The following is a 15314-nucleotide window of genomic DNA, read 5'->3' as shown; positions in this document are numbered from 1 at the left end:
CCCTTCAACAGATGAATGGATAAAGAAGATGTGGTCCATATATATAATGGAATATTACTCAGCCATCAGAAAGGACGAATACCTAACTTTTACATCAGCATGGATGGGACTGGAGGAGATTATGCTAAGTGAAAGAAGTCAAGCAGAGAAAGTCAATTATCATATGGTTTCACTTATTTGTGGAACATAAGGAATAGCATGGAGGACACTAGGAGAAGGAAGGGAAAAATGGGGGGGGGGAATTGGAGGGAGAGATGAACCATGAGAGACTATGGACTCTGAGAAACAAACAGGATTTTAGAGGGGAGGGGGGTGGGGATTGGTTATCCCGGTGATGGGTATTAAGGAGGGCACGTACTGCATGGAGCACTGGGTGTTATACGAAAACAATGGATCGTGGATCACTACATCAAAAACTAATGATGTATTGTATGGTTACTAACATAATATAATAAAATTAAATAAATAAATAAATAAAATGTTTATTCGTTAAAAAATTAGTTGCTTTTTATACAGCTATACAAAGTTCTTAATGTTTCTTTGGCAATGGAATATAATGGAATTTTACAACTATATAAAAAAATTACCTTTGCCTAAGAAACAGTATTTACTGTGTGTACATAGTTGACTGACAAAATTCTCTACCATCCAGCACCCTAATTAATTGATGAAATAAGCTACCTCAAAAGGGATATTACAGGATTTCCAAAAAGAAAGAAAGAAAGAGAGAAAGATACGCGTGCACACACACGTGTGCACGCATAGACACAAACACACACACACACACACAAACTCTGTGGCTCAAAACATAGTGTCATGGCCCTATCTGTGGGCAACTTACAATAATTGCCAAATACAATTTAGTGATAAGAAAAATCTTTTCAGTGATGAAAAAATACTTATAAGTCCCATTGAAGTACTGCTGTAGTTTAACTATACATAAGAAATTACTTAACCTTCTGCTATTCCAAATATATTTAATGCTCATTTTTTAAGATGAGCCTTCCCCCTCAAAAGTAACTGCATTTTATCTTTGAAATTAAGCAGAAAAACAACTAGTACAGTATTTCTATATGTCTATCATATATCTTCAGTATTATAGACCAAAAACTTTATGTTCATTGAAATCAGCGAGTTAAATGAAGACAGACCTATATAATAGCTACCATTCATACCAAATTTTCCAGGACAGATGCAATTCCGTGGATATAGAACTAAATTAGATTTAATTTTTACAACACCTGAAGCTCTTTCAAATAAATAACTGACAAATTAGGGGAAAATTGTATATGTGTACTTTAAACTATACATCCTAATTTTTGGTTTAAATGTATAATTATTGCAAGAACCTCTCATGTTAGTGAGATGTCCAATTTCAATGAAAATTTTTATATTCTAGAGCATATTTTTGTCCCTTTTATATAATAATTTTTATTGCATTTTTATATTATGGAAATATTTATTTGCATTGTAGAAACTTAGAAAATACAGACAACCTAATAAGTGGAAAATTAAAATCATGCGTGATTTCACCATTCACAGCATATTTTAGGGTTGTTTCAGTTTCTTAAACATCTTAAGTTCTTTTTTTTTTTTAAGATTTTATTTATTTATTTGCCAGAGAGAGAGTGTGTGAGAGCACAAGCAGGGGGAGCGGCAGGCAGAGGGAGAAGCAGGGCTCCTGCTGAGCAGGGAGCCTGATGTGGCACTCGATCCCAGGACGCTGGGATCATGACCTGAGCTGAAGGCAGATGCTTAACCGACTGAGCCACCCAGGCGTCCCAACATCTTAAGTTCTTAATTTTGACCTGCTTCTCCTCTCTGTCCCTAGTTTCACATTGCCTTCATTCCACTACTCTTACAACAATGCGATTTTCATCCCTGAGCTCTATTTCTTGTATTCCTCTTGTTCTTACTGCCCTAAACTGGTTTTTAAAAGGCAATGTAAGCTTTCTTTTCCTCCAGAAAGGCGGGGGGTCTTTCGCTTTTCTGAGCCTGTTTCCTGCAATAATTGTCTCAAAGTCAATCCAGTAAATTTTCCATGAAGCCATTCTGCTTACACTCCACCTGGATAGAAATGATCTACATGGAACTTGAGGTAGAGACTCTCATTTCTTTCTCAGTGTTCAACTTGATTGTAGAGACCTGGCCTCTACCTGAGGGCAGAGGCTTCTCACTGCCGCACATATTAAGTGGTTTTTCACTCCTCCCTGAGACTAAGCTCAGTATTATCTTGGCAAATTGTAGTGCTATTCTTGGATCTCTGAGTAGCACTCTTCCTTAAAGGGTCCGTGCTGCTTCCCTGCATGAACCTTCTGGCTCAAAGCATGCTGTTATTGATTAGTTTTGCTATCTAAAGGTTTACATGGTATTTTATAACTCGTATTGATAAGAACACAAAATCAGACAGAAAACTTATATACTGTTCAAAAGTATAAAAAAACACAAACTCACTTATTTAATCCAGAAGCCCATAAAGGCTATTAATATGTGTATGTTTGTGTATATGTATGCTTACTTTAAAACATGTAATACATACATTCAGCCTTGTTCCTTTCATTGGAAAGTTCAAGGTAGCAATCTCAAGAACAGTCAGTACATATTAACACAATTTTTAAGCATTGTTATTCAGGTCTGCAAAGAATTGTGTAAGACATTTTCTTTCTTTTGTAATGCTTCAAGTGTCTGTTGGTCTCTTTGATAAAGCCAATTGGAGAAGCTACAGTGAAAAACTGAACAGTTACAGCCAGCCACTTGGAAGTCACTATGGTATGGTCATTCAGTGTTTTTTACTTCAGAAAAAATTAAATAAGAGAAAGGATTAGAGAATCTTGTCTGATAGATTTCTGCCCTGCTTCTGGTACTAATTAGCTCAAAAACTTTGGTCAGGTTTCAACGTGTCTGTGCCTTTGTTTCTCTAATTATAAAATGAGGGAGACTGACCACGTGAACTCTAAATCCCCGTCCATCCTTAGAATCCCATGAGTCTGTGATTCTGTTTCTACTATCCAGGAAACAAAACAAGCAAACAAGCAATCTATTATGACAATCTTTAATTTCAAGTTCAAAAGAAAAAGGTTTTATGGGATATGATACTCTTGTTCCCAGTAGTAATTGTGTAGCCCTGTGTAAGTTATTAAGATAATTTCTTCAAAACTCAGTGTCTTCACAGGTTAAATGAATATAATTTCATGAATCCTACCAACCTCATAGTGTTCTTATAATGTCTTTGGGAGCAAAAATAAGTATAAGGATAAGTATAAAGACACTATTAATTTTAAATTTCAACACAAATGACTTCAGATATATGTATATGCAGATGTATATTTGTCAGGTATGTACACAGTAGTACTTAGTATTTTTGCCTTACCTGGCAACATGCTTGCTGGTCAGGTGACTGGTTACTATATTCTACCTGATGGTGAAAGTTAATAGACAACACTAAATAGAGACTCACTATGCCATGTAAAGATCTGAAGAGAAGGTAAAATGAAAAATTAGTTCCTGTGTGAATAAAATAAGGCTACCTCTTCCATTGACTCATGTCACTCCATGTGAGTGAAGTGATGTGTGCAATTTTTGACTTGAATTCTTAAAAATTTGCTGTTTGTCTTCCATCCACTCTCTCTTTCCTCTCCCTGCTTTCTGCAAAATTGTTACAAATGGATCAGTCCTTAGGCTTACAGAGATGAAAGAACATGTGGCCACTCTGCATCCTTCAAACTCAGCTGTAGATCATTATGTGAGAAAAATAAACTTCTATATTATTTAAGTCTCTGTATTCTGGGATGTCTTTGTTAAAGCAGCTTAGCAGGACACTAATACAGTGTGTCGGCTGTCTCAGATTAATTATTCATAGCACCCACTTTCACACTCAAAAGTATACTGGATTGGATGACAAATGGCATGGTTATCCCAGCTCTAAACACACAAGAGGTTAGTATTATATTGTGAGCTCATTCTCCCACCTTGAGAAATACTTTGCCCCAATAAGCATTGTCATTCAACTATACTGTTATAAAAAGTATTCTCACCTTTGAACAACCTGAAGGGCAAAGACTAATGCTTTTTTATGTTTTGAAAGTGAAATAGGACAAACTCTACAAAGCCTTTGAAGATAAAGACAGAGGACAAAAAAGCAGCTCAGCACAATCCTTATTCTTGAAAAACATGGCTTTCAGACCTGTATTGTCATCACAGAGTGCAGTAGCTTTCAACTTGAAGATTACCTGCCTATCAAAAAGACAAGAAAAGCCAACAACTCCATGAGGATGGCAAAGTCATGGCCAAGAATTTAAGAAGCACAAGGGAGGAGACCAGCCCTGTTCTGGGAGGAGTGGAGGACTTTTAAGTACTAGATTTCTTTGGAGAACTGAAGTAAATAATTCTTCACATTTTAAAATGTCTCAAATTTCTCGAACAGAAGGCAAAAATCCTATGATGTGGAGCTGCAAATCAGCACTGGGAAATAAATGTTGGAAGAGATTGAGGATCGTAGTCCTGTCCTTGTTTTGGGATATCTGTGCAATACCACCATTTCTCCTTCCTGTCCAGCAAACCACAACTCATCTCCATCTGCATTGTGCATTAGGACTAATCTCATCACACCTTTTGTTCTTGTTTTTGTCAGTGTCTAGGAATCCCAAATAATCCCATAGCTTCATTTCTAATTTCTCTCTATGCGTTTCCTTTTCTGTGTCCTTCCCCCGCCGGTCTCCAACTCCCAAAACCTTTCTCCTGTGGAACTGGGAGTCTGATATGAGCAAAACCTTCTATATTCTTTTTTTTTTTTTAAGATTTTATTTATTTATTCGACAGAGAGAGAGACAGCTAGAGCAGGAACACAAGCAGGGGCAGAGGGAGAGGGAGAAGCAGGCTCGCCGCTGAACAGAGAGCCTGATGCGGGGCTCGATCCCAGGACCCTGAGATCATGACCTGAGCCGAAGGCAGCCGCTTAACTGACTGAGCCACCCAGGTGCCCCAAAACCTTCTATATTCTTAATCTCTTTTCTGAATGTTAACTTGACCTTCTTGCTCTAAGATCTGATTCTTCTGTGAGGACACTGCTTCCCTACAGTTGTCTTCGTCTTTTTATTTTTTTATCTTTTTATCTTCTTTCTTCTTTCTTTTTATCTTCTTTCCACATTCCTGTTTCTACTGGGAGGTATGTGAAGGTCCTTCCTGCTCCTCACTGTTGCTTTCAGACATCTCCCTTCCCCTTTCCCCAAAACAGCCACAGATTTGAAGTTTCATCTATCAGACTACACCACCCATTACCCATCCTTTTTTTGTTTGTTTGTTTTTCAATTTTATTAATAAAAATATTTTTTTAGTCATCCAGAAATAAATCATCTATATTAGTTAAGAAAACTAATTTTCATCAACATTAAAAATCAGAACAAAATGTAGCAATATTGATAAAATTATCAAGGAAGTAAAGTTGAGCTGAGAGTATTACACACACCAATTTTTGTTTTTTTTGTTTTTTGTTTTTAAAGATTTTTTATTTATTTATTTGAGAGAGAGAGAATGAGAGAGAGCAAGCACATGAGAGGGGGGAGGGTCAGAGGGAGAAGCAGACTCCCTGCCGAGCAGGGAGCCCGATGCGGGACTCGATCCAGGGACTCCAGGATCATGACCTGAGCCAAAGGCAGTCGCTTAACCAACTGAGCCACCCAGGCGCCCAATTTTTGTTTATTTTTAAAGGTGGTGAGCATACATTATTAAACATAAGAATTAAAAATAAAAGCACTTGAGCACTTGTTATGACAAGCTTCTTAGTCATTCCACAATGTTATCCCTTGGACATTTTATCATCTGGTTACTGTCACTCTCTAAAATTACCTTTCCCAATTCTCTGTGAATTAAATAGCCTGTGAAAGATTCTTCTAATTCCCTGGCTTCTCAATTCCTTGACCTCCTTTACTCTGGAGAGCCTGTCCTTCCTAAACACAGTCTTTCACTCTCACTGATGTTTCTTGGGCTTAGTTACATGTAGTAACTTCATTCCCTTGATAATATCAATTTAACCACATCATTCATCAATTAACACCAATCTTTTTACTTTTTTATTTTTCCAGTTTTATTGAGATATAATTGACGTACAACACTGCATAAGTTTAAGGTATATGATGTGTTGATTTGATACATTTATATATTGCAAAATGATGACCACCATGGGGATAGCTAGCACCTCCCTCACATCACAAAATCACCATTTCTTTTTTCTGGTGAGACTATTTCCTGTCTTAAAATTTACTCCTGATATATGCCTCGTTCAACATTTCTGCAACTACAACCAAATCCTTTGGGCCTATCAACTTTCTATTCTCTCTCAGTGTCCTCCTGTCCTTTCTTCTTCTCTAATAAACCTAGTTAGATTCCACCATTAATTATTATAATAGTTTCTTTCATTCCATTTGTTACTCTTACCTTGCAAAACCTCTGCCTTGGTTAAGCCAGATTTTCCATTTAACTCAGCACAGAAAAATCGGCTGAAGAGAAACAGACAACGTATTAAATGGCCTTACTTTTTCATGACTACTAGTCTTAGATGGTCCACTCATGTGTCTCAAAGCAAACACACTGTGGCCTCAACAGCCAAATTCAGCCCAATATATGGTTTTACAAATAAAGATTTATTGGAACACAGTGACATTCACTTGTCTATATTATTGTTATTTATATTATTTTATTTATATTATTGTTATATTTTGTTATTGTCCATGGCTGCTTTCACTCTAAGGCAGAGTTGAGAAGATGTGACAGAGTCCAGATGGCCTAGAGCCTAAAATATTTACTGTCTGATCCTTCATAGAAAAAGTTTGCTGACCTCTGTTCTAGAAGACAAGTTTAAATCTACTCCTTCTTCTCAACTTTTCAACAATACCTCCCTGATCCTGACTTGTACTTGAAGCCCTTGTGTCCTATTTTATTTAGGAAAAAGAAACAGTAAACATAAAAAATCACCATGTTACAACCACTGCTCTTTCTACTGCTCTGTCTATGCCAATATAAATCATAATTTCAATACTGATTGATAATTTCCCTTTTCTTACTACAGATAAACATGCATGCTCATATTTGCCTTTTAGCTGTTGATCACTTTTTAGTTCTCCTCGACAGAAAAGCTTCTCAAAATTGTTGTCACCATTTCTACATTCTCTCCTGAACTCACACTCCAGTTGGACTTTGATTCCTACCATTCAACTGAAATTTCTCTTGTCGGACCACCATGAACCTCCATCCCGCTACATTCAAGGATCAATTTTCAGTTTTTGTTTGTTGTTTATGTCTGATCTACTAGCAGCACTGAATCCCTGCATTCTCCAAACCCTTTCTTTAGTAGGCTTCTAGGACATCATACTCTGCTGATTTTGTCCCTATTTTACTGGCTACCCATCTTCCTTGACCTTTATTGAGCCCCAGGCTTACTTCACAGAGCTCTGTATTCTCCCTCTCAGTCATCTCATCCAGCTTCATGGCTCTCAGTGCTATCTCTAGTTCATGATTCTCAGACCTCTCTTCTGAGTTCCAGACTCATACAACCATTTACAGTCTTCGCAAAAAGTTATATTTCCAGAATCAGACTCCTGATGCTCACCCTTCACCAAAACAGGATCCTTCAAACCATAGTCCCCATTCCAGAAAATGACCACTTCTCCTATTTGATTGTTTTGGCCAAAAATGTTGGATTCAGTGTGATCCTCTTTCTTTCACAGCTCCTTATCTCAGAGGCTGGGTCTTTCCAGTGGCCTGTCATGCTTTCTATGATCTGGCCTCCAGTGCTGCTGTGACTCACCTCCTCTCCTTGCTCAATCTGCTCTTGGTTTGAACTTCTGGGAATGTTTCAACCTCAGGGTCATTGCACTTATTCCTCTTTCCTCTCCCCTGTTGACAACTTATAACCCCCATCTCTGCTTTATTTTTTCCCTAGTATTTAGCACTAATGATATACTACATTTTTAAAATTTTATATTTGTCTCTATCCACCCACTAGAATGTATACTCCATTAGCAGAAATTTATAGACATATTTTTTTGTCTGGTGCAGCATTCCCAGCAACTGGAGTAGTTCTGGCTTGTAGCAGGTTTTCAATATACATTTCTTGAATCAAAAATGCGTTAACATTTTTTAAAGAATACAAAACTAAGCATACATATAAAAATTGCTGGAGGAGAGAGAAAAATCAGGATGTTTTCTCATAGTGACATTCTCTCTTGTCTGGCCCTGAAATGCTAGTAAATAAAATTAGTCACAAGATTGTTTGTGTGCATATTTATTAATTTATATTCTGTTTAATAAAGTATAAGCTGTCAGTTCTGAAAGTTTTCGTTATGGGACCCGAAGTGGAAAATTGGCTGCCTTGCATATTTTCCTCTTTGTGAATTGAGTTTGCGAAAAATCCCTTATGATCACACTAAATATGTTCCATTGGACTGGCTTAGTTTATGGACTAGTCCTTGGCCTTTTATTTCCAATTCACTAATTTTAATCCATCAGCTTTATAAGCTATGAAATGTCCCATTTTCTCCAGGTAAAATGGTTTACCAATCATGTCTGCATGGGATGGTCAGTATCTCCTTCAAAAAATCATTCCAGTTAAGCCTTCACTACCACAGGAAGGGAAGTCAAATGATACAAGACAATATCCTCTGTCTCTCAGTGGTATGAAGGTGTCCATTGAAATAAACTAATCATCTCTGACTACAGATTTGGGTTTGGATAGGAAATATAGCCCAAAAAGTAACTAGATTATCATTTTAGCTCAATTAATTCATTCGCTCATTGAATTCATTTTGACTCAGTTCTTCAACAAATATTTATTATGCATCTACTACATACCATGCACTGTTGTGTGCACTGGGGATGTGGCAATAAATAAAACGGCATATGGTCAATATTATTGTGAAACTTAAATTCAATTAGACAAAAATCTAATACAGAAACAGAAAGATAAACATCAGGTAATGATTATAATTATGACATACATAATATGTTGTAATGTGATAGAAATTGGAGAGATGCTATAGAGTGGTAGTGAGGTTTCTGAAGATGATTCCTAATGCCAAGACAAGATGTACATTATGAGTAGTCCCCCAGGAGAGGATATTGGGAAGGATCATTCCTAGCAAAAGGAGGTTGTTCTGAGACAAAGACCTCTGGGCAAGAATAAGTAACTATTGTATGTGTCTTATAGTTATGTATATTTTATGGCTAAGTAAAAATGTAGCCAGTTCAGAGGTGCTTATTCCATAAAAATAAAGTTCAATGAATATTTAAAAATAAAGCAAATAAATAGGCAGCTATATAGAAACTGTGGACACTACAGGAGAATAGAAAGGAGTTAAATAAAACCCGTATTTACTCCCACCATCAAAAGCTAAATTAGTATTTTCTCTGCACATATATAATGTGTTTTTATTCTTATTTCTTTAACATAGCAGTGAGAATACTTCATTTTATATATTCTCAAGAGGAAAACTCCCATAAACTAGGCATCAAGTTTGGTATTCATGATTATGACACGTTTATCTACTAATTTTGGAATTTTGGCAGTTTTATTAACTCTCATCCTACAATCATAGCAGTTTTTTCTATTCTGATTTAATTTTATTTTTGTACATATTAAACACTTAGCAAGAACTAGTTTTTGTTTTTAATAATTAGGCAGAAATATACATACCATAAAGAACTGTTATCTTAGGCCTATATCTACCTAACTAGGAAATTAGAATTTCTTTTTTTTTTAAAGATTTTATTGATTTATTTGACAGAGCGAGAGAGAGCACAAGCAGAAGGAGTGGCAGAGGGAGGGGGAAAAGCAGGTTCCCTGCCGAGCAGGGAGTTGGATGTGGGGCTCGATCCCAGGACCCCAGGATCATGACCTGAGCTAAAAGTCAGATGCTTAACCGCTGAGCCATCCAGGTGCCCCAGAAATTTGAATTTCTATTGGTGGGCCTAAGGCTGAAAAATTACAAAGATCGGGTAAAGAAAATATTAAAGGATTACTGCATGATTCAAATGTTATACTAAGATTGATATTAGCTATTGAGCTACATAAGGAACATACTATCTATAAATGAACTTTGTGAAATTAAAGAATATTTTCGATAAGTAGTCCTGTCTCTAATTATGGTCCTAAATCATCAACATGTTATTCTGAGTCTACTGTTATCTACCTGACAAGTGGAAAGAATTACTGGCTACGATCTGAGACATCTGGGCTTAGTACCAGCTTTATCAGGCTAGATGACATTGAGCAAGTCATTTAATTTCTGTGCCAGAAATCTGTCATTTACAACAAAGGGTTAATGATTCCTCTCTTTCAGCACCCAGGGGTGTCAAGAGGATTAAATAATTTAGCTGAATGAATCAAATAAAGCATTTTAGTTATTATAGTATATTGACTGAATTGGGGTATTGTATATGATCATATATAAAATAAGTAAAACATTCCATACAAGTTTAAGATATAGTATCCCTATTTTTCATATCTGTAGTGCACAAGGCAATAATGTGCACACAAAGTCATTACCAAAGTTTTCTGAATACTATGGTCCATCCAGTTGAAACTTTCATTTTTAATCAAAATTTTAGTTATTCTGGGATAGTGTTTTAGGTCATCTAGAGACTAAACAAGGATGAGGGGTGGGCATACATCTGTGGTTTCCCTTCACAACTTCATGATTTCAAGAAGAAGAAAGCAAAGTAAACTTGCTTGAACTATTTTGTTGTTGTTTGTTTGTTTAATGGAAATTCTTTAGCAAAAGATTTAATCAGTTGTTTGCACTGATTGGCTAATTAGAATGCATTTAACCAAGTGCAAAGCATCTGGTCAATTCCATTGAGTCCATTACTCAAGCTGCCAATTTTATTTTAAAGAACACCAATAACCACACTTGGATCATTATAGCTAGCCTCAACTATATAAATGGCTTGAATTACTCCCTTCCCTCTCTTATTGAGAATGTTTGGTAAATCTAGCACCAGCATAAATATTTGAGTCCAAACTATCTAGATAGTACCCCAAATCTGTGTGTTTTGAGCTAAAACAAAGCCATTGGGACAAGCAAATATGTTGCTAGAAATCACTGACTCTTTTGGTCACTCTTGTGAACGGGCTGGACCATGGCAAGGGCAAGAGGAACAAGCCAAGCAATAGGATTTCGTGATTGCTTTAATTCCAGGCCAACTCACACATGACACCAGGAAAATGAGCCTCCTGCTTGGCTAGTCTATGATTTATCTAACACAGTGATTCTGACTAGTGAACAGTGAACAATGTTTGTATGCAATTACATGAAGTATTAACAACATGAATACGATCAGTATCAGTGGGAGAAGTGCCCTGTATATTCTCAAATGCATGCTTGAATTTATATATCAAAAATCTCTTTCCTTTAGTATTGTCTTTTAAAATAAACTTTACTTGAGAGATGCCTGGGTGGCTCAGTTGGTTAACCATCTGATTCTTGATTTTGGCTTAGGTTGTGATCTCGGGGTTGTGAGATTGAGCCCCATGTTGGGCTCCATGCTTGGTGTGGAGCCTGCTTAGGATTCTCTCTCTCCCTCTGCCCCTCCCCGCCTCCCTCTCTAAAAAAATAAAATAAAATAAAATAAAATAAAATCTTCTAAAAAATAAAAATAAAAACAAATAAACTGTACTTGAGTGTACAAATATGTTGTCAACCTCATGCCTCATCATTTTACTCTCAACAACAATAATAGTAATAGTTGCAAGTAACATGCTTTGAATGTCTACATGCTTTATCTCATCTATTTTCCCCTTTTTATGGGTGATGGTACCAAAGCTCGGAGGGGAATGAGTAACTTGCCCAACGTCAGAGAGTTATTAGTTGTGGGAGTGGTTTCAAACTCATGCTATCCAACTCCAGAGCAGCTATGATTAACTACTACATTATTAGGTTCATGACAATAGAGACCTGAAAACACCGATGATAAAATCAAGAATGAGTATGACTGTGCTTAAGAATGAACTTCTTACAATTAGACCCAGCATTGTAGATTATTACCAGTTAAAATAAAAATATTCCTATAAAATTGTGAAGTCCACTCTATTATACTTTGAACTACTTTTTAAAAGATTTTATTTAATTATTTGAGAGAGAGAATGAGCATGAGCAGGGGGAGGGGTAGAGGGAGAAGCAGACTCCCTGATGCCTTGGGACTTGGACACGGGGCTTGATCTCAGGATACTGAAATCATGACCTGAGCTGAAGGCAGACACTTAACTGACTGAGCCACCCAGGCACCCCTGAGCTATTTTGATATACCTGTCTTCTTCTATGTTGATGGGCTTCTCACACATGCTTCTGCTAGCAAGGCAAGGTCATGATTTGTCTACCTATCTGTTCCTCCTTCTAGATCTTGAGTTTTCCAAGGACAGGAATATTTCTTCATTCTTCTTTGTCTCCAATAGCTAGCCTAGTTATTGAGTAGTATAGTATATACTATAGTATTAGAGGCGTTGTCTTAGAAGCACTGAGTAGATGACTGTTGAATAAATTTTGCTGTTAATACTCAGGAGAATAAACAAAATGACCTTTTGTGTATCTCCCAAATTCATTATTCCTCGACACAGTCTTCACAGGGAATTTTCTGCTCCTGATTGCTATTTACAATACTGAAGAGCCTCACTGGAATAATGCAGTTCAAGCTTTTAGGAAAGTTCATTATTCAGCTATAATGTAAAAATGATCATTTCTTAGAATGATGCATAGTAGTTTCTGCATTTTGGTACAGAATAGGCTATACCTATTAAAGAATAGGCTGGGATTACTCTTCTAAGCAAAGAGCAGGGCCTGTCCACGTTCATAGGCCATGAGGTCCTTGAAAACAATGAGCTAGTAAAACATGGCAAATAAGCCCTCCACATGATGTATGTATCTAGAAAAAAAAAAAATAAAAGAACATAGCTGCTGGAAAAATACTATTTAAGTTTGAAAACTAGTACCGCCAATTTCTAGATATGGAAACTTGCGCAGGTATAGAAATTATTTGCCTTGATTTCATCTTTTTTCAAGATTTATTTATTTATTTGAGGGGGGAGGGGCAGAGGAAAGGGAGAGAGAGAGAATCCTCAAGCAGACTCCCCACTGAGCATGGAGTCTGACATGGGGCTCGATCCCAAGACCCTGAGATCATGACCTGAGCCAAAATCAAAAGTCAGATGCTTAACTGATGAACCACCCAGGTGCTCCACTTCACTTCCTCATCTTTAAAATTTGGGATAATAAAGGGATCTGGTAAGACTTTTTTAAGAATCAAATGCTTTAAGCCACATAAAGCACTTACAATAATATCTGGCACAAAGTACTTGATATAATTTATTTAATTTATTTAAATCATCAGTAATTATGAAAATTATCTCTTCCTACATTTGCTTTGGAACTACAAAAAGTAAAGACAACTAGCACAACAGCAACACGTTTTGCCCCCAAAATGCTTTCTAACCTACAGTTTTGTTTTATGTCTGCTTTCAGTGAAAGAGAAGGCTAAGAGATCTATCAACTATCAGTCAGTATGTCTGCTTATGTTAACGTATCCGATCTTTAAATCATGGTAATAAATGAGGCTGAGAGAAATTACTTAGGGTTGTATTGCTTTTCAGTGGCTGAGTTCAGATTCAAGCTCAGTTCTCTCTGATTCAGAAAACTTTAGAGCAATGTTTTCCATTCTATGTGTTGGAAAATAGAGATGCTGGAGTTATTTTTAAAGATTCTTTAGTTTATAGGGGCCATGATAACTGTCTGTAAACCCAAGTGTTACTGTGTCTCATAATAATATGAAATAGAATTTCAGCATGCTATTAAAAATAAACATAGGGGCGCCTGGGTGGCTCAGTAGGTTGAGCGTCAGACTCTTAATTTTGGATCAGGTCATGAACTCAGGGTCGTGAGATCCAGCCTGCATTGGGCTCTGCACTCAGTGTGGAGTCTGCTTGTCCCTCTTCCTCTGCTCCTCCCCCTACTTGCTCTCTCTCTCTAAAATAAATAAATAAAAATTTTTTAAAATGCTACAAATTTAATATTTTAAGAAATTCACAACATCCTGTTATTATATAGTTTCTCCACCAACAGATCATAAAAATACAAATGAAATATTGTCATTTAAGGGGATCATATAACGTTACCATAGATATTTCTCTATGACATGGAAGACAACACAACGAGAGGGAAAAACTATATAGAGGACTTAAAACAAGCCCAGTGGAAAAGTGAAGCCCCATATAATGAGTGTCTGCCACCTGGATTTTTACTGAATGAATGAGTAAATGAATGACTGAGTATGTATACAGATACATATACACAAACAGAAAGGGACTGAATGTTTACAGCCCATGAAGACAACTAAGAACACTTAAGAGCACTTCATTAGCAAGGGAACTATAATTCTCCTTCTCTTCCCCAGTACATGAGAACATCTAGAATGGCTTTTCCTATAAATTTATTCTAGGAGGTGAAAATTGGTATTTCTTTATGAGAAGGTTTGTGTGGTCAAGTAAATTTGGCAAATATTGTACTCTATAACCACATTTTAGAGAGTCCTCAAGTACACAGGCAAATTATAGGCTCTGAAAAATCTTATGGTAAGAAACCCCAGAATTTCCCTACTATTTGATCACAGAAGCCCTTTGTCCTTAGAACAAGCATTAGCCTCTGGCAGAACGAGTTATCCAAGGCACATAATTTGGGAAACAAATTTCTACATTATTCTTATCCATCAAGGTGTCAGTGAGATCCCTTTTGATACTTCATGTAATTAAGTTGTTAAATGTTCTTTTTATTGTTCAAAATATAAGGTCTTTCAAAAAAGAAAAAAAAAAAAAACACAATTCCTGAAATGGATCTCTAAAACCCAGAAGCCACAAAGGCAGGACCCTTGTCCTCTGTCATGACAGCTCACAGGTATCCGGGCAGCAACACTTTATCTCCCTAACTGCCCTTTCCCTGTGTGTTCAGTTGCGTGCTGAAAAGTGATCCCTGGGGGTGAAAATGGCCCTGGAGACTGTTAGTAGGTCACACAGCTGAGTTGACTGCAAGGTTACAGGGAGGCAAGTAATGCTTTTGCAGGTTGGGGAAAAAACAAAACAAAACAAAACAACCACTCCTGGGTAACTCTGGCTCAGCACAGTCACTAGCATGCAGCCTATAAGCTTCCCACCATGGGACCTCTCTCTATAGCCGCCGATCTCTGAAAGCCCTACAGCTGATGCCATTGAACAGGGACAGGGAGCCTTTGAGGCCTTGCCAAGATATACTGGGACGGTGACAACAAGGATGCCTGTCTCG

This window comes from Phoca vitulina, unplaced genomic scaffold (genome assembly GCF_004348235.1).
Source record: "Phoca vitulina isolate PV1807 unplaced genomic scaffold, GSC_HSeal_1.0 scaffold13, whole genome shotgun sequence".
In the NCBI taxonomy this organism is placed as follows: Eukaryota; Metazoa; Chordata; class Mammalia; order Carnivora; family Phocidae; genus Phoca; species Phoca vitulina.
Note: the sequence above shows the minus strand (reverse complement) of the source record.